The following is a 21,741-nucleotide window of genomic DNA, read 5'->3' as shown; positions in this document are numbered from 1 at the left end:
AAATCTACACAATATATAGTTTAAAGTTTGAGTCTATCATATTAGGTTTTGGATTTATAGCTGTTTTTGTGTCGTTTGCTTCAAAAGCATTTTCAGATAATTTGTGTGTTCTGAAGAAACTACAAGAGATATCTAAGCCATACTTTCTGTGAAAGAGGGGCTTGTACATCTGAACAACATGTCTTTTAAAGTTTGAACTTATCTTATTGCATTTTTGAGTTATAGCAGTTTTTAAGTTTTTATTGCTCCAAAAGCCTTTTCAGCCCATGAACAGTTGTTTGTGAGTTTCGAAAAAAGTGCAAGAGCTATTCGAACCCTTTTTGCTGGGCAAGTAGGACCTGTAAATCTACACAATATATAGTTTAAAGTTTGAGTCTATCATATTAGGTTTTGGATTTATAGCTGTTTTTGTGTCGTTTGCTTCAAAAGCATTTTCAGATAATTTGTTTGTTCTGAAGAAACTACAAGAGATATCTAAGCCATACTTTCTGTGAAAGAGGGGCTTGTACATCTGAACAACATGTCTTTTAAAGTTTGAACTTATCTTATTGCATTTTTGAGTTATAGCAGTTTTTAAGTTTTTATTGCTCCAAAAGCCTTTTCAGCCCATGAACAGTTGTTTGTGAGTTTCGAAAAAAGTGCAAGAGCTATTCGAACCCTTTTTGCTGGGCAAGTAGGACCTGTAAATCTACACAATATATAGTTTAAAGTTTGAGTCTATCATATTAGGTTTTGGATTTATAGCTGTTTTTGTGTCTATTGCTTCTGAAGCATTTTCAGATAATTTGTGTGTTCTGAAGAAACTACAAGAGATATCTAAGCCATACTTTCTGTGCAAGAGGGGCTTGTACATCTGAACAACATGTCTTTTAAAGTTTGAACTTATCTTATTGCATTTTTGAGTTATAGCAGTTTTTAAGTTTTTATTGCTCCAAAAGCCTTTTCAGCCCATGAACAGTTGTTTGTGAGTTTCGAAAAAAGTGCAAGAGCTATTCGAACCCTTTTTGCTGGGCAAGTAGGACCTGTAAATCTACACAATATATAGTTTAAAGTTTGAGTCTATCATATTAGGTTTTGGATTTATAGCTGTTTTTGTGTCTATTGCTTCTGAAGCATTTTCAGATAATTTGTGTGTTCTGAAGAAACTACAAGAGATATCTAAGCCATACTTTCTGTGCAAGAGGGGCTTGTACATCTGAACAACATGTCTTTTAAAGTTTGAACTTATCTTATTGCATTTTTGAGTTATAGCAGTTTTTAAGTTTTTATTGCTCCAAAAGCCTTTTCAGCCCATGAACAGTTGTTTGTGAGTTTCGAAAAAAGTGCAAGAGCTATTCGAACCCTTTTTGCTGGGCAAGTAGGACCTGTAAATCTACACAATATATAGTTTAAAGTTTGAGTCTATCATATTAGGTTTTGGATTTATAGCTGTTTTTGTGTCGTTTGCTTCAAAAGCATTTTCAGATAATTTGTGTGTTCTGAAGAAACTACAAGAGATATCTAAGCCATACTTTCTGTGAAAGAGGGGCTTGTACATCTGAACAACATGTCTTTTAAAGTTTGAACTTATCTTATTGCATTTTTGAGTTATAGCAGTTTTTAAGTTTTTATTGCTCCAAAAGCCTTTTCAGCCCATGAACAGTTGTTTGTGAGTTTCGAAAAAAGTGCAAGAGCTATTCGAACCCTTTTTGCTGGGCAAGTAGGACCTGTAAATCTACACAATATATAGTTTAAAGTTTGAGTCTATCATATTAGGTTTTGGATTTATAGCTGTTTTTGTGTCGTTTGCTTCAAAAGCATTTTCAGATAATTTGTTTGTTCTGAAGAAACTACAAGAGATATCTAAGCCATACTTTCTGTGCAAGAGGGGCTTGTACATCTGAACAACATGTCTTTTAAAGTTTGAACTTATCTTATTGCATTTTTGAGTTATAGCAGTTTTTAAGTTTTTATTGCTCCAAAAGCCTTTTCAGCCCATGAACAGTTGTTTGTGAGTTTCGAAAAAAGTGCAAGAGCTATTCGAACCCTTTTTGCTGGGCAAGTAGGACCTGTAAATCTACACAAAATATAGTTTAAAGTTTGAGTCTATCATATTAGGTTTTGGATTTATAGCTGTTTTTGTGTCTATTGCTTCAAAAACATTTTCAGATAATTTGTGTGTTCTGAAGAAACTACAAGAGATATCTAAGCCATACTTTCTGTGCAAGAGGGGCTTGTACATCTGAACAACATGTCTTTTAAAGTTTGAACTTATCTTATTGCATTTTTGAGTTATAGCAGTTTTTAAGTTTTTATTGCTCCAAAAGCCTTTTCAGCCCATGAACAGTTGTTTGTGAGTTTCGAAAAAAGTGCAAGAGCTATTCGAACCCTTTTTGCTGGGCAAGTAGGACCTGTAAATCTACACAATATATAGTTTAAAGTTTGAGTCTATCATATTAGGTTTTGGATTTATAGCTGTGTTTGTGTCTATTGCTTCTGAAGCATTTTCAGATAATTTGTGTGTTCTGAAGAAACTACAAGAGATATCTAAGCCATACTTTCTGTGCAAGAGGGGCTTGTACATCTGAACAACATGTCTTTTAAAGTTTGAACTTATCTTATTGCATTTTTGAGTTATAGCAGTTTTTAAGTTTTTATTGCTCCAAAAGCCTTTTCAGCCCATGAACAGTTGTTTGTGAGTTTCGAAAAAAGTGCAAGAGCTATTCGAACCCTTTTTGCTGGGCAAGTAGGACCTGTAAATCTACACAATATATAGTTTAAAGTTTGAGTCTATCATATTAGGTTTTGGATTTATAGCTGTTTTTGTGTCTATTGCTTCTGAAGCATTTTCAGATAATTTGTGTGTTCTGAAGAAACTACAAGAGATATCTAAGCCATACTTTCTGTGCAAGAGGGGCTTGTACATCTGAACAACATGTCTTTTAAAGTTTGAACTTATCTTATTGCATTTTTGAGTTATAGCAGTTTTTAAGTTTTTATTGCTCCAAAAGCCTTTTCAGCCCACTAACAGTTGTTTGTGAGTTTCGAAAAAAGTGCAAGAGCTATTCGAACCCTTTTTGCTGGGCAAGTAGGACCTGTAAATCTACACAATATATAGTTTAAAGTTTGAGTCTATCATATTAGGTTTTGGATTTATAGCTGTTTTTGTGTCTATTGCTTCTGAAGCATTTTCAGATAATTTGTGTGTTCTGAAGAAACTACAAGAGATATCTAAGCCATACTTTCTGTGCAAGAGGGGCTTGTACATCTGAACAACATGTCTTTTAAAGTTTGAACTTATCTTATTGCATTTTTGAGTTATAGCAGTTTTTAAGTTTTTATTGCTCCAAAAGCCTTTTCAGCCCATGAACAGTTGTTTGTGAGTTTCGAAAAAAGTGCAAGAGCTATTCGAACCCTTTTTGCTGGGCAAGTAGGACCTGTAAATCTACACAATATATAGTTTAAAGTTTGAGTCTATCATATTAGGTTTTGGATTTATAGCTGTTTTTGTGTCTATTGCTTCTGAAGCATTTTCAGATAATTTGTGTGTTCTGAAGAAACTACAAGAGATATCTAAGCCATACTTTCTGTGCAAGAGGGGCTTGTACATCTGAACAACATGTCTTTTAAAGTTTGAACTTATCTTATTGCATTTTTGAGTTATAGCAGTTTTTAAGTTTTTATTGCTCCAAAAGCCTTTTCAGCCCATGAACAGTTGTTTGTGAGTTTCGAAAAAAGTGCAAGAGCTATTCGAACCCTTTTTGCTGGGCAAGTAGGACCTGTAAATCTACACAATATATAGTTTAAAGTTTGAGTCTATCATATTAGGTTTTGGATTTATAGCTGTTTTTGTGTCTATTGCTTCTGAAGCATTTTCAGATAATTTGTGTGTTCTGAAGAAACTACAAGAGATATCTAAGCCATACTTTCTGTGCAAGAGGGGCTTGTACATCTGAACAACATGTCTTTTAAAGTTTGAACTTATCTTATTGCATTTTTGAGTTATAGCAGTTTTTAAGTTTTTATTGCTCCAAAAGCCTTTTCAGCCCATGAACAGTTGTTTGTGAGTTTCGAAAAAAGTGCAAGAGCTATTCGAACCCTTTTTGCTGGGCAAGTAGGACCTGTAAATCTACACAAAATATAGTTTAAAGTTTGAGTCTATCATATTAGGTTTTGGATTTATAGCTGTTTTTGTGTCGTTTGCTTCAAAAGCATTTTCAGATAATTTGTGTGTTCTGAAGAAACTACAAGAGATATCTAAGCCATACTTTCTGTGCAAGAGGGGCTTGTACATCTGAACAACATGTCTTTTAAAGTTTGAACTTATCTTATTGCATTTTTGAGTTATAGCAGTTTTTAAGTTTTTATTGCTCCAAAAGCCTTTTCAGCCCATGAACAGTTGTTTGTGAGTTTCGAAAAAAGTGCAAGAGCTATTCGAACCCTTTTTGCTGGGCAAGTAGGACCTATAAATCTACACAATATATAGTTTAAAGTTTGAGTCTATCATATTAGGTTTTGGATTTATAGCTGTTTTTGTGTCGTTTGCTTCAAAAGCATTTTCAGATAATTTGTGTGTTCTGAAGAAACTACAAGAGATATCTAAGCCATACTTTCTGTGCAAGAGGGGCTTGTACATCTGAACAACATGTCTTTTAAAGTTTGAACTTATCTTATTGCATTTTTGAGTTATAGCAGTTTTTAAGTTTTTATTGCTCCAAAAGCCTTTTCAGCCCATGAACAGTTGTTTGTGAGTTTCGAAAAAAGTGCAAGAGCTATTCGAACCCTTTTTGCTGGGCAAGTAGGACCTGTAAATCTACACAATATATAGTTTAAAGTTTGAGTCTATCATATTAGGTTTTGGATTTATAGCTGTGTTTGTGTCTATTGCTTCTGAAGCATTTTCAGATAATTTGTGTGTTCTGAAGAAACTACAAGAGATATCTAAGCCATACTTTCTGTGCAAGAGGGGCTTGTACATCTGAACAACATGTCTTTTAAAGTTTGAACTTATCTTATTGCATTTTTGAGTTATAGCAGTTTTTAAGTTTTTATTGCTCCAAAAGCCTTTTCAGCCCATGAACAGTTGTTTGTGAGTTTCGAAAAAAGTGCAAGAGCTATTCGAACCCTTTTTGCTGGGCAAGTAGGACCTGTAAATCTACACAATATATAGTTTAAAGTTTGAGTCTATCATATTAGGTTTTGGATTTATAGCTGTTTTTGTGTCTATTGCTTCTGAAGCATTTTCAGATAATTTGTGTGTTCTGAAGAAACTACAAGAGATATCTAAGCCATACTTTCTGTGCAAGAGGGGCTTGTACATCTGAACAACATGTCTTTTAAAGTTTGAACTTATCTTATTGCATTTTTGAGTTATAGCAGTTTTTAAGTTTTTATTGCTCCAAAAGCCTTTTCAGCCCATGAACAGTTGTTTGTGAGTTTCGAAAAAAGTGCAAGAGCTATTCGAACCCTTTTTGCTGGGCAAGTAGGACCTGTAAATCTACACAATATATAGTTTAAAGTTTGAGTCTATCATATTAGGTTTTGGATTTATAGCTGTTTTTGTGTCTATTGCTTCTGAAGCATTTTCAGATAATTTGTGTGTTCTGAAGAAACTACAAGAGATATCTAAGCCATACTTTCTGTGCAAGAGGGGCTTGTACATCTGAACAACATGTCTTTTAAAGTTTGAACTTATCTTATTGCATTTTTGAGTTATAGCAGTTTTTAAGTTTTTATTGCTCCAAAAGCCTTTTCAGCCCATGAACAGTTGTTTGTGAGTTTCGAAAAAAAGTGCAAGAGCTATTCGAACCCTTTTTGCTGGGCAAGTAGGACCTGTAAATCTACACAATATATAGTTTAAAGTTTGAGTCTATCATATTAGGTTTTGGATTTATAGCTGTTTTTGTGTCTATTGCTTCTGAAGCATTTTCAGATAATTTGTGTGTTCTGAAGAAACTACAAGAGATATCTAAGCCATACTTTCTGTGCAAGAGGGGCTTGTACATCTGAACAACATGTCTTTTAAAGTTTGAACTTATCTTATTGCATTTTTGAGTTATAGCAGTTTTTAAGTTTTTATTGCTCCAAAAGCCTTTTCAGCCCATGAACAGTTGTTTGTGAGTTTCGAAAAAAGTGCAAGAGCTATTCGAACCCTTTTTGCTGGGCAAGTAGGACCTATAAATCTACACAATATATAGTTTAAAGTTTGAGTCTATCATATTAGGTTTTGGATTTATAGCTGTTTTTGTGTCGTTTGCTTCAAAAGCATTTTCAGATAATTTGTGTGTTCTGAAGAAACTACAAGAGATATCTAAGCCATACTTTCTGTGCAAGAGGGGCTTGTACATCTGAACAACATGTCTTTTAAAGTTTGAACTTATCTTATTGCATTTTTGAGTTATAGCAGTTTTTAAGTTTTTATTGCTCCAAAAGCCTTTTCAGCCCATGAACAGTTGTTTGTGAGTTTCGAAAAAAGTGCAAGAGCTATTCGAACCCTTTTTGCTGGGCAAGTAGGACCTGTAAATCTACACAAAATATAGTTTAAAGTTTGAGTCTATCATATTAGGTTTTGGATTTATAGCTGTTTTTGTGTCTATTGCTTCAAAAGCATTTTCAGATAATTTGTGTGTTCTGAAGAAACTACAAGAGATATCTAAGCCATACTTTCTGTGCAAGAGGGGCTTGTACATCTGAACAACATGTCTTTTAAAGTTTGAACTTATCTTATTGCATTTTTGAGTTATAGCAGTTTTTAAGTTTTTATTGCTCCAAAAGCCTTTTCAGCCCATGAACAGTTGTTTGTGAGTTTCGAAAAAAGTGCAAGAGCTATTCGAACCCTTTTTGCTGGGCAAGTAGGACCTGTAAATCTACACAATATATAGTTTAAAGTTTGAGTCTATCATATTAGGTTTTGGATTTATAGCTGTTTTTGTGTCGTTTGCTTCAAAAGCATTTTCAGATAATTTGTGTGTTCTGAAGAAACTACAAGAGATATCTAAGCCATACTTTCTGTGCAAGAGGGGCTTGTACATCTGAACAACATGTCTTTTAAAGTTTGAACTTATCTTATTGCATTTTTGAGTTATAGCAGTTTTTAAGTTTTTATTGCTCCAAAAGCCTTTTCAGCCCATGAACAGTTGTTTGTGAGTTTCGAAAAAAGTGCAAGAGCTATTCGAACCCTTTTTGCTGGGCAAGTAGGACCTGTAAATCTACACAAAATATAGTTTAAAGTTTGAGTCTATCATATTAGGTTTTGGATTTATAGCTGTTTTTGTGTCGTTTGCTTCAAAAGCATTTTCAGATAATTTGTGTGTTCTGAAGAAACTACAAGAGATATCTAAGCCATACTTTCTGTGCAAGAGGGGCTTGTACATCTGAACAACATGTCTTTTAAAGTTTGAACTTATCTTATTGCATTTTTGAGTTATAGCAGTTTTTAAGTTTTTATTGCTCCAAAAGCCTTTTCAGCCCATGAACAGTTGTTTGTGAGTTTCGAAAAAAGTGCAAGAGCTATTCGAACCCTTTTTGCTGGGCAAGTAGGACCTGTAAATCTACACAAAATATAGTTTAAAGTTTGAGTCTATCATATTAGGTTTTGGATTTATAGCTGTTTTTGTGTCTATTGCTTCAAAAGCATTTTCAGATAATTTGTGTGTTCTGAAGAAACTACAAGAGATATCTAAGCCATACTTTCTGTGCAAGAGGGGCTTGTACATCTGAACAACATGTCTTTTAAAGTTTGAACTTATCTTATTGCATTTTTGAGTTATAGCAGTTTTTAAGTTTTTATTGCTCCAAAAGCCTTTTCAGCCCATGAACAGTTGTTTGTGAGTTTCGAAAAAAGTGCAAGAGCTATTCGAACCCTTTTTGCTGGGCAAGTAGGACCTGTAAATCTACACAATATATAGTTTAAAGTTTGAGTCTATCATATTAGGTTTTGGATTTATAGCTGTTTTTGTGTCTATTGCTTCAAAAGCATTTTCAGATAATTTGTGTGTTCTGAAGAAACTACAAGAGATATCTAAGCCATACTTTCTGTGCAAGAGGGGCTTGTACATCTGAACAACATGTCTTTTAAAGTTTGAACTTATCTTATTGCATTTTTGAGTTATAGCAGTTTTTAAGTTTTTATTGCTCCAAAAGCCTTTTCAGCCCATGAACAGTTGTTTGTGAGTTTCGAAAAAAGTGCAAGAGCTATTCGAACCCTTTTTGCTGGGCAAGTAGGACCTGTAAATCTACACAATATATAGTTTAAAGTTTGAGTCTATCATATTAGGTTTTGGATTTATAGCTGTTTTTGTGTCTATTGCTTCTGAAGCATTTTCAGATAATTTGTGTGTTCTGAAGAAACTACAAGAGATATCTAAGCCATACTTTCTGTGCAAGAGGGGCTTGTACATCTGAACAACATGTCTTTTAAAGTTTGAACTTATCTTATTGCATTTTTGAGTTATAGCAGTTTTTAAGTTTTTATTGCTCCAAAAGCCTTTTCAGCCCATGAACAGTTGTTTGTGAGTTTCGAAAAAAAGTGCAAGAGCTATTCGAACCCTTTTTGCTGGGCAAGTAGGACCTGTAAATCTACACAATATATAGTTTAAAGTTTGAGTCTATCATATTAGGTTTTGGATTTATAGCTGTTTTTGTGTCTATTGCTTCTGAAGCATTTTCAGATAATTTGTGTGTTCTGAAGAAACTACAAGAGATATCTAAGCCATACTTTCTGTGCAAGAGGGGCTTGTACATCTGAACAACATGTCTTTTAAAGTTTGAACTTATCTTATTGCATTTTTGAGTTATAGCAGTTTTTAAGTTTTTATTGCTCCAAAAGCCTTTTCAGCCCATGAACAGTTGTTTGTGAGTTTCAAAAAAAGTGCAAGAGCTATTCGAACCCTTTTTGCTGGGCAAGTAGGACCTGTAAATCTACACAATATATAGTTTAAAGTTTGAGTCTATCATATTAGGTTTTGGATTTATAGCTGTTTTTGTGTCTATTGCTTCAAAAGCATTTTCAGATAATTTGTGTGTTCTGAAGAAACTACAAGAGATATCTAAGCCATACTTTCTGTGCAAGAGGGGCTTGTACATCTGAACAACATGTCTTTTAAAGTTTGAACTTATCTTATTGCATTTTTGAGTTATAGCAGTTTTTAAGTTTTTATTGCTCCAAAAGCCTTTTCAGCCCATGAACAGTTGTTTGTGAGTTTCGAAAAAAGTGCAAGAGCTATTCGAACCCTTTTTGCTGGGCAAGTAGGACCTGTAAATCTACACAAAATATAGTTTAAAGTTTGAGTCTATCATATTAGGTTTTGGATTTATAGCTGTTTTTGTGTCTATTGCTTCAAAAGCATTTTCAGATAATTTGTGTGTTCTGAAGAAACTACAAGAGATATCTAAGCCATACTTTCTGTGCAAGAGGGGCTTGTATATCTGAACAACATGTCTTTTAAAGTTTGAACTTATCTTATTGCATTTTTGAGTTATAGCAGTTTTTAAGTTTTTATTGCTCCAAAAGCCTTTTCAGCCCATGAACAGTTGTTTGTGAGTTTCGAAAAAAGTGCAAGAGCTATTCGAACCCTTTTTGCTGGGCAAGTAGGACCTGTAAATCTACACAATATATAGTTTAAAGTTTGAGTCTATCATATTAGGTTTTGGATTTATAGCTGTTTTTGTGTCGTTTGCTTCAAAAGCATTTTCAGATAATTTGTGTGTTCTGAAGAAACTACAAGAGATATCTAAGCCATACTTTCTGTGCAAGAGGGGCTTGTACATCTGAACAACATGTCTTTTAAAGTTTGAACTTATCTTATTGCATTTTTGAGTTATAGCAGTTTTTAAGTTTTTATTGCTCCAAAAGCCTTTTCAGCCCATGAACAGTTGTTTGTGAGTTTCGAAAAAAGTGCAAGAGCTATTCGAACCCTTTTTGCTGGGCAAGTAGGACCTGTAAATCTACACAAAATATAGTTTAAAGTTTGAGTCTATCATATTAGGTTTTGGATTTATAGCTGTTTTTGTGTCGTTTGCTTCAAAAGCATTTTCAGATAATTTGTGTGTTCTGAAGAAACTACAAGAGATATCTAAGCCATACTTTCTGTGCAAGAGGGGCTTGTACATCTGAACAACATGTCTTTTAAAGTTTGAACTTATCTTATTGCATTTTTGAGTTATAGCAGTTTTTAAGTTTTTATTGCTCCAAAAGCCTTTTCAGCCCATGAACAGTTGTTTGTGAGTTTCGAAAAAAGTGCAAGAGCTATTCGAACCCTTTTTGCTGGGCAAGTAGGACCTGTAAATCTACACAAAATATAGTTTAAAGTTTGAGTCTATCATATTAGGTTTTGGATTTATAGCTGTTTTTGTGTCTATTGCTTCAAAAGCATTTTCAGATAATTTGTGTGTTCTGAAGAAACTACAAGAGATATCTAAGCCATACTTTCTGTGCAAGAGGGGCTTGTACATCTGAACAACATGTCTTTTAAAGTTTGAACTTATCTTATTGCATTTTTGAGTTATAGCAGTTTTTAAGTTTTTATTGCTCCAAAAGCCTTTTCAGCCCATGAACAGTTGTTTGTGAGTTTCGAAAAAAGTGCAAGAGCTATTCGAACCCTTTTTGCTGGGCAAGTAGGACCTGTAAATCTACACAATATATAGTTTAAAGTTTGAGTCTATCATATTAGGTTTTGGATTTATAGCTGTTTTTGTGTCTATTGCTTCAAAAGCATTTTCAGATAATTTGTGTGTTCTGAAGAAACTACAAGAGATATCTAAGCCATACTTTCTGTGCAAGAGGGGTTTGTACATCTGAACAACATGTCTTTTGAAGTTTGAACTTATCTTATTGCATTTTTGAGTTATAGCAGTTTTTAAGTTTTTATTGCTCCAAAAGCCTTTTCAGCCCATGAACAGTTGTTTGTGAGTTTCGAAAAAAGTGCAAGAACTATTCGAACCCTTTTTGCTGGGCAAGTAGGACTTGTAAATCTACACAATATATAGTTTATAGTTTGAGTCTATCATATTAGGTTTTTCATTTATAGCTGTTTTTGTGTCTATTGCTTCAAAAGCATTTTCAGATAATTTGTGTGTTCTGAAGAAACTACAAGAGATATCTAAGCCATACTTTCTGTGCAAGAGGGGCTTGTACATCTGAACAACATGTCTTTTAAAGTTTGAACTTATCTTATTGCATTTTTGAGTTATAGCAGTTTTTAAGTTTTTATTGCTCCAAAAGCCTTTTCAGCCCATGAACAGTTGTTTGTGAGTTTCGAAAAAAGTGCAAGAGCTATTCGAACCCTTTTTGCTGGGCAAGTAGGACCTGTAAATCTACACAATATATAGTTTAAAGTTTGAGTCTATCATATTAGGTTTTGGATTTATAGCTGTTTTTGTGTCTATTGCTTCTGAAGCATTTTCAGATAATTTGTGTGTTCTGAAGAAACTACAAGAGATATCTAAGCCATACTTTCTGTGCAAGAGGGGCTTGTACATCTAAACAACATGTCTTTTAAAGTTTGAACTTATCTTATTGCATTTTTGAGTTATAGCAGTTTTTAAGTTTTTATTGCTCCAAAAGCCTTTTCAGCCCATGAACAGTTGTTTGTGAGTTTCGAAAATAGTGCAAGAGCTATTCGAACCCTTTTTCCTGGGCAAGTAGGACCTGTAAATCTACACAATATATAGTTTAAAGTTTGAGTCTATCATATTAGGTTTTGGATTTATAACTGTTTTTGTGTCGTTTGCTTCAAAAGCATTTTCAGATAATTTGTGTGTTCTGAAGAAACTACAAGAGATATCTAAGCCATACTTTCTGTGCAAGAGGGGCTTGTACATCTGAACAACATGTCTTTTAAAGTTTGAACTTATCTTATTGCATTTTTGAGTTATAGCAGTTTTTAAGTTTTTATTGCTCCAAAAGCCTTTTCAGCACATGAACAGTTGTTTGTGAGTTTCGAAAAAAGTGCAAGAGCTATTCGAACCCTTTTTGCTGGGCAAGTAGGACTTGTAAATCTACACAATATATAGTTTATAGTTTGAGTCTATCATATTAGGTTTTTCATTTATAGCTGTTTTTGTGTCTATTGCTTCAAAAGCATTTTCAGATAATTTGTGTGTTCTGAAGAAACTACAAGAGATATCTAAGCCATACTTTCTGTGCAAGAGGGGCTTGTACATCTGAACAACATGTCTTTTAAAGTTTGAACTTATCTTATTGCATTTTTGAGTTATAGCAGTTTTTAAGTTTTTATTGCTCCAAAAGCCTTTTCAGCCCATGAACAGTTGTTTGTGAGTTTCGAAAAAAGTGCAAGAGCTATTCGAACCCTTTTTGCTGGGCAAGTAGGACCTGTAAATCTACACAAAATATAGTTTAAAGTTTGAGTCTATCATATTAGGTTTTGGATTTATAGCTGTTTTTGTGTCTATTGCTTCAAAAGCATTTTCAGATAATTTGTGTGTTCTGAAGAAACTACAAGAGATATCTAAGCCATACTTTCTGTGCAAGAGGGGCTTGTACATCTGAACAACATGTCTTTTAAAGTTTGAACTTATCTTATTGCATTTTTGAGTTATAGCAGTTTTTAAGTTTTTATTGCTCCAAAAGCCTTTTCAGCCCATGAACAGTTGTTTGTGAGTTTCGAAAAAAGTGCAAGAGCTATTCGAACCCTTTTTGCTGGGCAAGTAGGACCTGTAAATCTACACAATATATAGTTTAAAGTTTGAGTCTATCATATTAGGTTTTGGATTTATAGCTGTTTTTGTGTCTATTGCTTCAAAAGCATTTTCAGATAATTTGTGTGTTCTGAAGAAACTACAAGAGATATCTAAGCCATAATTTCTGTGCAAGAGGGGCTTGTACATCTGAACAACATGTCTTTTAAAGTTTGAACTTATCTTATTGCATTTTTGAGTTATAGCAGTTTTTAAGTTTTTATTGCTCCAAAAGCCTTTTCAGCCCATGAACAGTTGTTTGTGAGTTTCGAAAAAAGTGCAAGAGCTATTCGAACCCTTTTTGCTGGGCAAGTAGGACCTGTAAATCTACACAAAATATAGTTTAAAGTTTGAGTCTATCATATTAGGTTTTGGATTTATAGCTGTTTTTGTGTCTATTGCTTCAAAAGCATTTTCAGATAATTTGTGTGTTCTGAAGAAACTACAAGAGATATCTAAGCCATACTTTCTGTGCAAGAGGGGCTTGTACATCTGAACAACATGTCTTTTAAAGTTTGAACTTATCTTATTGCATTTTTGAGTTATAGCAGTTTTTAAGTTTTTATTGCTCCAAAAGCCTTTTCAGCCCATGAACAGTTGTTTGTGAGTTTCGAAAAAAGTGCAAGAGCTATTCGAACCCTTTTTGCTGGGCAAGTAGGACCTGTAAATCTACACAATATATAGTTTAAAGTTTGAGTCTATCATATTAGGTTTTGGATTTATAGCTGTTTTTGTGTCTATTGCTTCTGAAGCATTTTCAGATAATTTGTGTGTTCTGAAGAAACTACAAGAGATATCTAAGCCATACTTTCTGTGAAAGAGGGGCTTGTACATCTGAACAACATGTCTTTTAAAGTTTGAACTTATCTTATTGCATTTTTGAGTTATAGCAGTTTTTAAGTTTTTATTGCTCCAAAAGCCTTTTCAGCCCATGAACAGTTGTTTGTGAGTTTCGAAAAAAGTGCAAGAGCTATTCGAACCCTTTTTGCTGGGCAAGTAGGACCTGTAAATCTACACAAAATATAGTTTAAAGTTTGAGTCTATCATATTAGGTTTTGGATTTATAGCTGTTTTTGTGTATATTGCTTCAAAAGCATTTTCAGATAATTTGTGTGTTCTGAAGAAACTACAAGAGATATCTAAGCCATACTTTCTGTGCAAGAGGGGCTTGTACATCTGAACAACATGTCTTTTAAAGTTTGAACTTATCTTATTGCATTTTTGAGTTATAGCAGTTTTTAAGTTTTTATTGCTCCAAAAGCCTTTTCAGCCCATGAACAGTTGTTTGTGAGTTTCGAAAAAAGTGCAAGAGCTATTCGAACCCTTTTTGCTGGGCAAGTAGGACCTGTAAATCTACACAAAATATAGTTTAAAGTTTGAGTCTATCATATTAGGTTTTGGATTTATAGCTGTTTTTGTGTCGTTTGCTTCAAAAGCATTTTCAGATAATTTGTGTGTTCTGAAGAAACTACAAGAGATATCTAAGCCATACTTTCTGTGCAAGAGGGGCTTGTACATCTGAACAACATGTCTTTTAAAGTTTGAACTTATCTTATTGCATTTTTGAGTTATAGCAGTTTTTAAGTTTTTATTGCTCCAAAAGCCTTTTCAGCCCATGAACAGTTGTTTGTGAGTTTCGAAAAAAGTGCAAGAGCTATTCGAACCCTTTTTGCTGGGCAAGTAGGACCTGTAAATCTACACAATATATAGTTTAAAGTTTGAGTCTATCATATTAGGTTTTGGATTTATAGCTGTTTTTGTGTCGTTTGCTTCAAAAGCATTTTCAGATAATTTGTGTGTTCTGAAGAAACTACAAGAGATATCTAAGCCATACTTTCTGTGCAAGAGGGGCTTGTACATCTGAACAACATGTCTTTTAAAGTTTGAACTTATCTTATTGCATTTTTGAGTTATAGCAGTTTTTAAGTTTTTATTGCTCCAAAAGCCTTTTCAGCCCATGAACAGTTGTTTGTGAGTTTCGAAAAAAGTGCAAGAGCTATTCGAACCCTTTTTGCTGGGCAAGTAGGACCTGTAAATCTACACAATATATAGTTTAAAGTTTGAGTCTATCATATTAGGTTTTGGATTTATAGCTGTTTTTGTGTCGTTTGCTTCAAAAGCATTTTCAGATAATTTGTGTGTTCTGAAGAAACTACAAGAGATATCTAAGCCATACTTTCTGTGCAAGAGGGGCTTGTACATCTGAACAACATGTCTTTTAAAGTTTGAACTTATCTTATTGCATTTTTGAGTTATAGCAGTTTTTAAGTTTTTATTGCTCCAAAAGCCTTTTCAGCCCATGAACAGTTGTTTGTGAGTTTCGAAAAAAGTGCAAGAGCTATTCGAACCCTTTTTGCTGGGCAAGTAGGACCTGTAAATCTACACAATATATAGTTTAAAGTTTGAGTCTATCATATTAGGTTTTGGATTTATAGCTGTTTTTGTGTCTATTGCTTCAAAAGCATTTTCAGATAATTTGTGTGTTCTGAAGAAACTACAAGAGATATCTAAGCCATACTTTCTGTGCAAGAGGGGCTTGTACATCTGAACAACATGTCTTTTAAAGTTTGAACTTATCTTATTGCATTTTTGAGTTATAGCAGTTTTTAAGTTTTTATTGCTCCAAAAGCCTTTTCAGCCCATGAACAGTTGTTTGTGAGTTTCGAAAAAAGTGCATGAGCTATTCGAACCCTTTTTGCTGGGCAAGTAGGACCTGTAAATCTACACAATATATAGTTTAAAGTTTGAGTCTATCATATTAGGTTTTCGATTTATAGCTGTGTTTGTGTCTATTGCTTCTGAAGCATTTTCAGATAATTTGTGTGTTCTGAAGAAACTACAAGAGATATCTAAGCCATACTTTCTGTGCAAGAGGGGCTTGTACATCTGAACAACATGTCTTTTAAAGTTTGAACTTATCTTATTGCATTTTTGAGTTATAGCAGTTTTTAAGTTTTTATTGCTCCAAAAGCCTTTTCAGCCCATGAACAGTTGTTTGTGAGTTTCGAAAAAAGTGCAAGAGCTATTCGAACCCTTTTTGCTGGGCAAGTAGGACCTGTAAATCTACACAAAATATAGTTTAAAGTTTGAGTCTATCATATTAGGTTTTGGATTTATAGCTGTTTTTGTGTCTATTGCTTCAAAAGCATTTTCAGATAATTTGTGTGTTCTGAAGAAACTACAAGAGATATCTAAGCCATACTTTCTGTGCAAGAGGGGCTTGTACATCTGAACAACATGTCTTTTAAAGTTTGAACTTATCTTATTGCATTTTTGAGTTATAGCAGTTTTTAAGTTTTTATTGCTCCAAAAGCCTTTTCAGCCCATGAACAGTTGTTTGTGAGTTTCGAAAAAAGTGCAAGAGCTATTCGAACCCTTTTTGCTGGGCAAGTAGGACCTGTAAATCTACACAATATATAGTTTAAAGTTTGAGTCTATCATATTAGGTTTTGGATTTATAGCTGTTTTTGTGTCGTTTGCTTCAAAAGCATTTTCAGATAATTTGTGTGTTCTGAAGAAACTACAAGAGATATCTAAGCCATACTTTCTGTGCAAGAGGGGCTTGTACATCTGAACAACATGTCTTTTAAAGTTTGAACTTATCTTATTGCATTTTTGAGTTATAGCAGTTTTTAAGTTTTTATTGCTCCAAAAGCCTTTTCAGCCCATGAACAGTTGTTTGTGAGTTTCGAAAAAAGTGCAAGAGCTATTCGAACCCTTTTTGCTGGGCAAGTAGGACCTGTAAATCTACACAATATATAGTTTAAAGTTTGAGTCTATCATATTAGGTTTTGGATTTATAGCTGTTTTTGTGTCGTTTGCTTCAAAAGCATTTTCAGATAATTTGTGTGTTCTGAAGAAACTACAAGAGATATCTAAGCCATACTTTCTGTGCAAGAGGGGCTTGTACATCTGAACAACATGTCTTTTAAAGTTTGAACTTATCTTATTGCATTTTTGAGTTATAGCAGTTTTTAAGTTTTTATTGCTCCAAAAGCCTTTTCAGCCCATGAACAGTTGTTTGTGAGTTTCGAAAAAAGTGCAAGAGCTATTCGAACCCTTTTTGCTGGGCAAGTAGGACCTGTAAATCTACACAATATATAGTTTAAAGTTTGAGTCTATCATATTAGGTTTTGGATTTATAGCTGTTTTTGTGTCGTTTGCTTCAAAAGCATTTTCAGATAATTTGTGTGTTCTGAAGAAACTACAAGAGATATCTAAGCCATACTTTCTGTGCAAGAGGGGCTTGTACATCTGAACAACATGTCTTTTAAAGTTTGAACTTATCTTATTGCATTTTTGAGTTATAGCAGTTTTTAAGTTTTTATTGCTCCAAAAGCCTTTTCAGCCCATGAACAGTTGTTTGTGAGTTTCGAAAAAAGTGCAAGAGCTATTCGAACCCTTTTTGCTGGGCAAGTAGGACCTGTAAATCTACACAAAATATAGTTTAAAGTTTGAGTCTATCATATTAGGTTTTGGATTTATAGCTGTTTTTGTGTCGTTTGCTTCAAAAGCATTTTCAGATAATTTGTGTGTTCTGAAGAAACTACAAGAGATATCTAAGCCATACTTTCTGTGCAAGAGGGGCTTGTACATCTGAACAACATGTCTTTTAAAGTTTGAACTTATCTTATTGCATTTTTGAGTTATAGCAGTTTTTAAGTTTTTATTGCTCCAAAAGCCTTTTCAGCCCATGAACAGTTGTTTGTGAGTTTCGAAAAAAGTGCAAGAGCTATTCGAACCCTTTTTGCTGGGCAAGTAGGACCTGTAAATCTACACAATATATAGTTTAAAGTTTGAGTCTATCATATTAGGTTTTCGATTTATAGCTGTGTTTGTGTCTATTGCTTCTGAAGCATTTTCAGATAATTTGTGTGTTCTGAAGAAACTACAAGAGATATCTAAGCCATACTTTCTGTGCAAGAGGGGCTTGTACATCTGAACAACATGTCTTTTAAAGTTTGAACTTATCTTATTGCATTTTTGAGTTATAGCAGTTTTTAAGTTTTTATTGCTCCAAAAGCCTTTTCAGCCCATGAACAGTTGTTTGTGAGTTTCGAAAAAAGTGCAAGAGCTATTCGAACCCTTTTTGCTGGGCAAGTAGGACCTGTAAATCTACACAAAATATAGTTTAAAGTTTGAGTCTATCATATTAGGTTTTGGATTTATAGCTGTTTTTGTGTCTATTGCTTCAAAAGCATTTTCAGATAATTTGTGTGTTCTGAAGAAACTACAAGAGATATCTAAGCCATACTTTCTGTGCAAGAGGGGCTTGTACATCTGAACAACATGTCTTTTAAAGTTTGAACTTATCTTATTGCATTTTTGAGTTATAGCAGTTTTTAAGTTTTTATTGCTCCAAAAGCCTTTTCAGCCCATGAACAGTTGTTTGTGAGTTTCGAAAAAAGTGCAAGAGCTATTCGAACCCTTTTTGCTGGGCAAGTAGGACCTGTAAATCTACACAATATATAGTTTAAAGTTTGAGTCTATCATATTAGGTTTTGGATTTATAGCTGTTTTTGTGTCGTTTGCTTCAAAAGCATTTTCAGATAATTTGTGTGTTCTGAAGAAACTACAAGAGATATCTAAGCCATACTTTCTGTGCAAGAGGGGCTTGTACATCTGAACAACATGTCTTTTAAAGTTTGAACTTATCTTATTGCATTTTTGAGTTATAGCAGTTTTTAAGTTTTTATTGCTGCAAAAGCCTTTTCAGCCCATGAACAGTTGTTTGTGAGTTTCGAAAAAAGTGCAAGAGCTATTCGAACCCTTTTTGCTGGGCAAGTAGGACCTGTAAATCTACACAAAATATAGTTTAAAGTTTGAGTCTATCATATTAGGTTTTGGATTTATAGCTGTTTTTGTGTCGTTTGCTTCAAAAGCATTTTCAGATAATTTGTGTGTTCTGAAGAAACTACAAGAGATATCTAAGCCATACTTTCTGTGCAAGAGGGGCTTGTACATCTGAACAACATGTCTTTTAAAGTTTGAACTTATCTTATTGCATTTTTGAGTTATAGCAGTTTTTAAGTTTTTATTGCTCCAAAAGCCTTTTCAGCCCATGAACAGTTGTTTGTGAGTTTCGAAAAAAGTGCAAGAGCTATTCGAACCCTTTTTGCTGGGCAAGTAGGACCTGTAAATCTACACAATATATAGTTTAAAGTTTGAGTCTATCATATTAGGTTTTGGATTTATAGCTGTTTTTGTGTCGTTTGCTTCAAAAGCATTTTCAGATAATTTGTGTGTTCTGAAGAAACTACAAGAGATATCTAAGCCATACTTTCTGTGCAAGAGGGGCTTGTACATCTGAACAACATGTCTTTTAAAGTTTGAACTTATCTTATTGCATTTTTGAGTTATAGCAGTTTTTAAGTTTTTATTGCTCCAAAAGCCTTTTCAGCCCATGAACAGTTGTTTGTGAGTTTCGAAAAAAGTGCAAGAGCTATTCGAACCCTTTTTGCTGGGCAAGTAGGACCTGTAAATCTACACAAAATATAGTTTAAAGTTTGAGTCTATCATATTAGGTTTTGGATTTATAGCTGTTTTTGTGTCGTTTGCTTCAAAAGCATTTTCAGATAATTTGTGTGTTCTGAAGAAACTACAAGAGATATCTAAGCCATACTTTCTGTGCAAGAGGGGCTTGTACATCTGAACAACATGTCTTTTAAAGTTTGAACTTATCTTATTGCATTTTTGAGTTATAGCAGTTTTTAAGTTTTTATTGCTCCAAAAGCCTTTTCAGCCCATGAACAGTTGTTTGTGAGTTTCGAAAAAAGTGCAAGAGCTATTCGAACCCTTTTTGCTGGGCAAGTAGGACCTGTAAATCTACACAATATATAGTTTAAAGTTTGAGTCTATCATATTAGGTTTTGGATTTATAGCTGTTTTTGTGTCTATTGCTTCTGAAGCATTTTCAGATAATTTGTGTGTTCTGAAGAAACTACAAGAGATATCTAAGCCATACTTTCTGTGCAAGAGGGGCTTGTACATCTGAACAACATGTCTTTTAAAGTTTGAACTTATCTTATTGCATTTTTGAGTTATAGCAGTTTTTAAGTTTTTATTGCTCCAAAAGCCTTTTCAGCCCATGAACAGTTGTTTGTGAGTTTCGAAAAAAGTGCAAGAGCTATTCGAACCCTTTTTGCTGGGCAAGTAGGACCTGTAAATCTACACAATATATAGTTTAAAGTTTGAGTCTATCATATTAGGTTTTGGATTTATAGCTGTTTTTGTGTCTATTGCTTCTGAAGCATTTTCAGATAATTTGTGTGTTCTGAAGAAACTACAAGAGATATCTAAGCCATACTTTCTGTGCAAGAGGGGCTTGTACATCTGAACAACATGTCTTTTAAAGTTTGAACTTATCTTATTGCATTTTTGAGTTATAGCAGTTTTTAAGTTTTTATTGCTCCAAAAGCCTTTTCAGCCCATGAACAGTTGTTTGTGAGTTTCGAAAAAAGTGCAAGAGCTATTCGAACCCTTTTTGCTGGGCAAGTAGGACCTGTAAATCTACACAAAATATAGTTTAAAGTTTGAGTCTATCATATTAGGTTTTGGATTTATAGCTGTTTTTGTGTTGTTTGCTTCAAAAGCATTTTCAGATAATTTGTGTGTTCTGAAGAAACTACAAGAGATATCTAAGCCATACTTTCTGTGCAAGAGGGGCTTGTACATCTGAACAACATGTCTTTTAAAGTTTGAACTTATCTTATTGCATTTTTGAGTTATAGCAGTTTTTAAGTTTTTATTGCTCCAAAAGCCTTTTCAGCCCATGAACAGTTGTTTGTGAGTTTCGAAAAAAGTGCAAGAGCTATTCGAACCCTTTTTGCTGGGCAAGTAGGACCTGTAAATCTACACAATATATAGTTTAAAGTTTGAGTCTATCATATTAGGTTTTGGATTTATAGCTGTTTTTGTGTCTATTGCTTCTGAAGCATTTTCAGATAATTTGTGTGTTCTGAAGAAACTACAAGAGATATCTAAGCCATACTTTCTGTGCAAGAGGGGCTTGTACATCTGAACAACATGTCTTTTAAAGTTTGAACTTATCTTATTGCATTTTTGAGTTATAGCAGTTTTTAAGTTTTTATTGCTCCAAAAGCCTTTTCAGCCCATGAACAGTTGTTTGTGAGTTTCGAAAAAAGTGCAAGAGCTATTCGAACCCTTTTTGCTGGGCAAGTAGGACCTGTAAATCTACACAATATATAGTTTAAAGTTTGAGTCTATCATATTAGGTTTTGGATTTATAGCTGTTTTTGTGTCTATTGCTTCTGAAGCATTTTCAGATAATTTGTGTGTTCTGAAGAAACTACAAGAGATATCTAAGCCATACTTTCTGTGCAAGAGGGGCTTGTACATCTGAACAACATGTCTTTTAAAGTTTGAACTTATCTTATTGCATTTTTGAGTTATAGCAGTTTTTAAGTTTTTATTGCTCCAAAAGCCTTTTCAGCCCATGAACAGTTGTTTGTGAGTTTCGAAAAAAGTGCAAGAGCTATTCGAACCCTTTTTGCTGGGCAAGTAGGACCTGTAAATCTACACAATATATAGTTTAAAGTTTGAGTCTATCATATTAGGTTTTGGATTTATAGCTGTTTTTGTGTCGTTTGCTTCAAAAGCATTTTCAGATAATTTGTGTGTTCTGAAGAAACTACAAGAGATATCTAAGCCATACTTTCTGTGAAAGAGGGGCTTGTACATCTGAACAACATGTCTTTTAAAGTTTGAACTTATCTTATTGCATTTTTGAGTTATAGCAGTTTTTAAGTTTTTATTGCTCCAAAAGCCTTTTCAGCCCATGAACAGTTGTTTGTGAGTTTCGAAAAAAGTGCAAGAGCTATTCGAACCCTTTTTGCTGGGCAAGTAGGACCTGTAAATCTACACAAAATATAGTTTAAAGTTTGAGTCTATCATATTAGGTTTCGGATTTATAGCTGTTTTTGTGTCTATTGCTTCAAAAACATTTTCAGATAATTTGTGTGTTCTGAAGAAACTACAAGAGATATCTAAGCCATACTTTCTGTGCAAGAGGGGCTTGTACATCTGAACAACATGTCTTTTAAAGTT

This window comes from Eucyclogobius newberryi, unplaced genomic scaffold, assembly GCF_026437365.1.
Source record: "Eucyclogobius newberryi isolate DKJ021-1_F unplaced genomic scaffold, fEucNew1.0.hap1 SCAF_16, whole genome shotgun sequence".
NCBI lineage: Eukaryota > Metazoa > Chordata > Actinopteri > Gobiiformes > Gobiidae > Eucyclogobius > Eucyclogobius newberryi.
The sequence above is the reverse complement of the archived record's forward strand: the minus strand, read 5'-3'. Positions refer to the sequence as shown.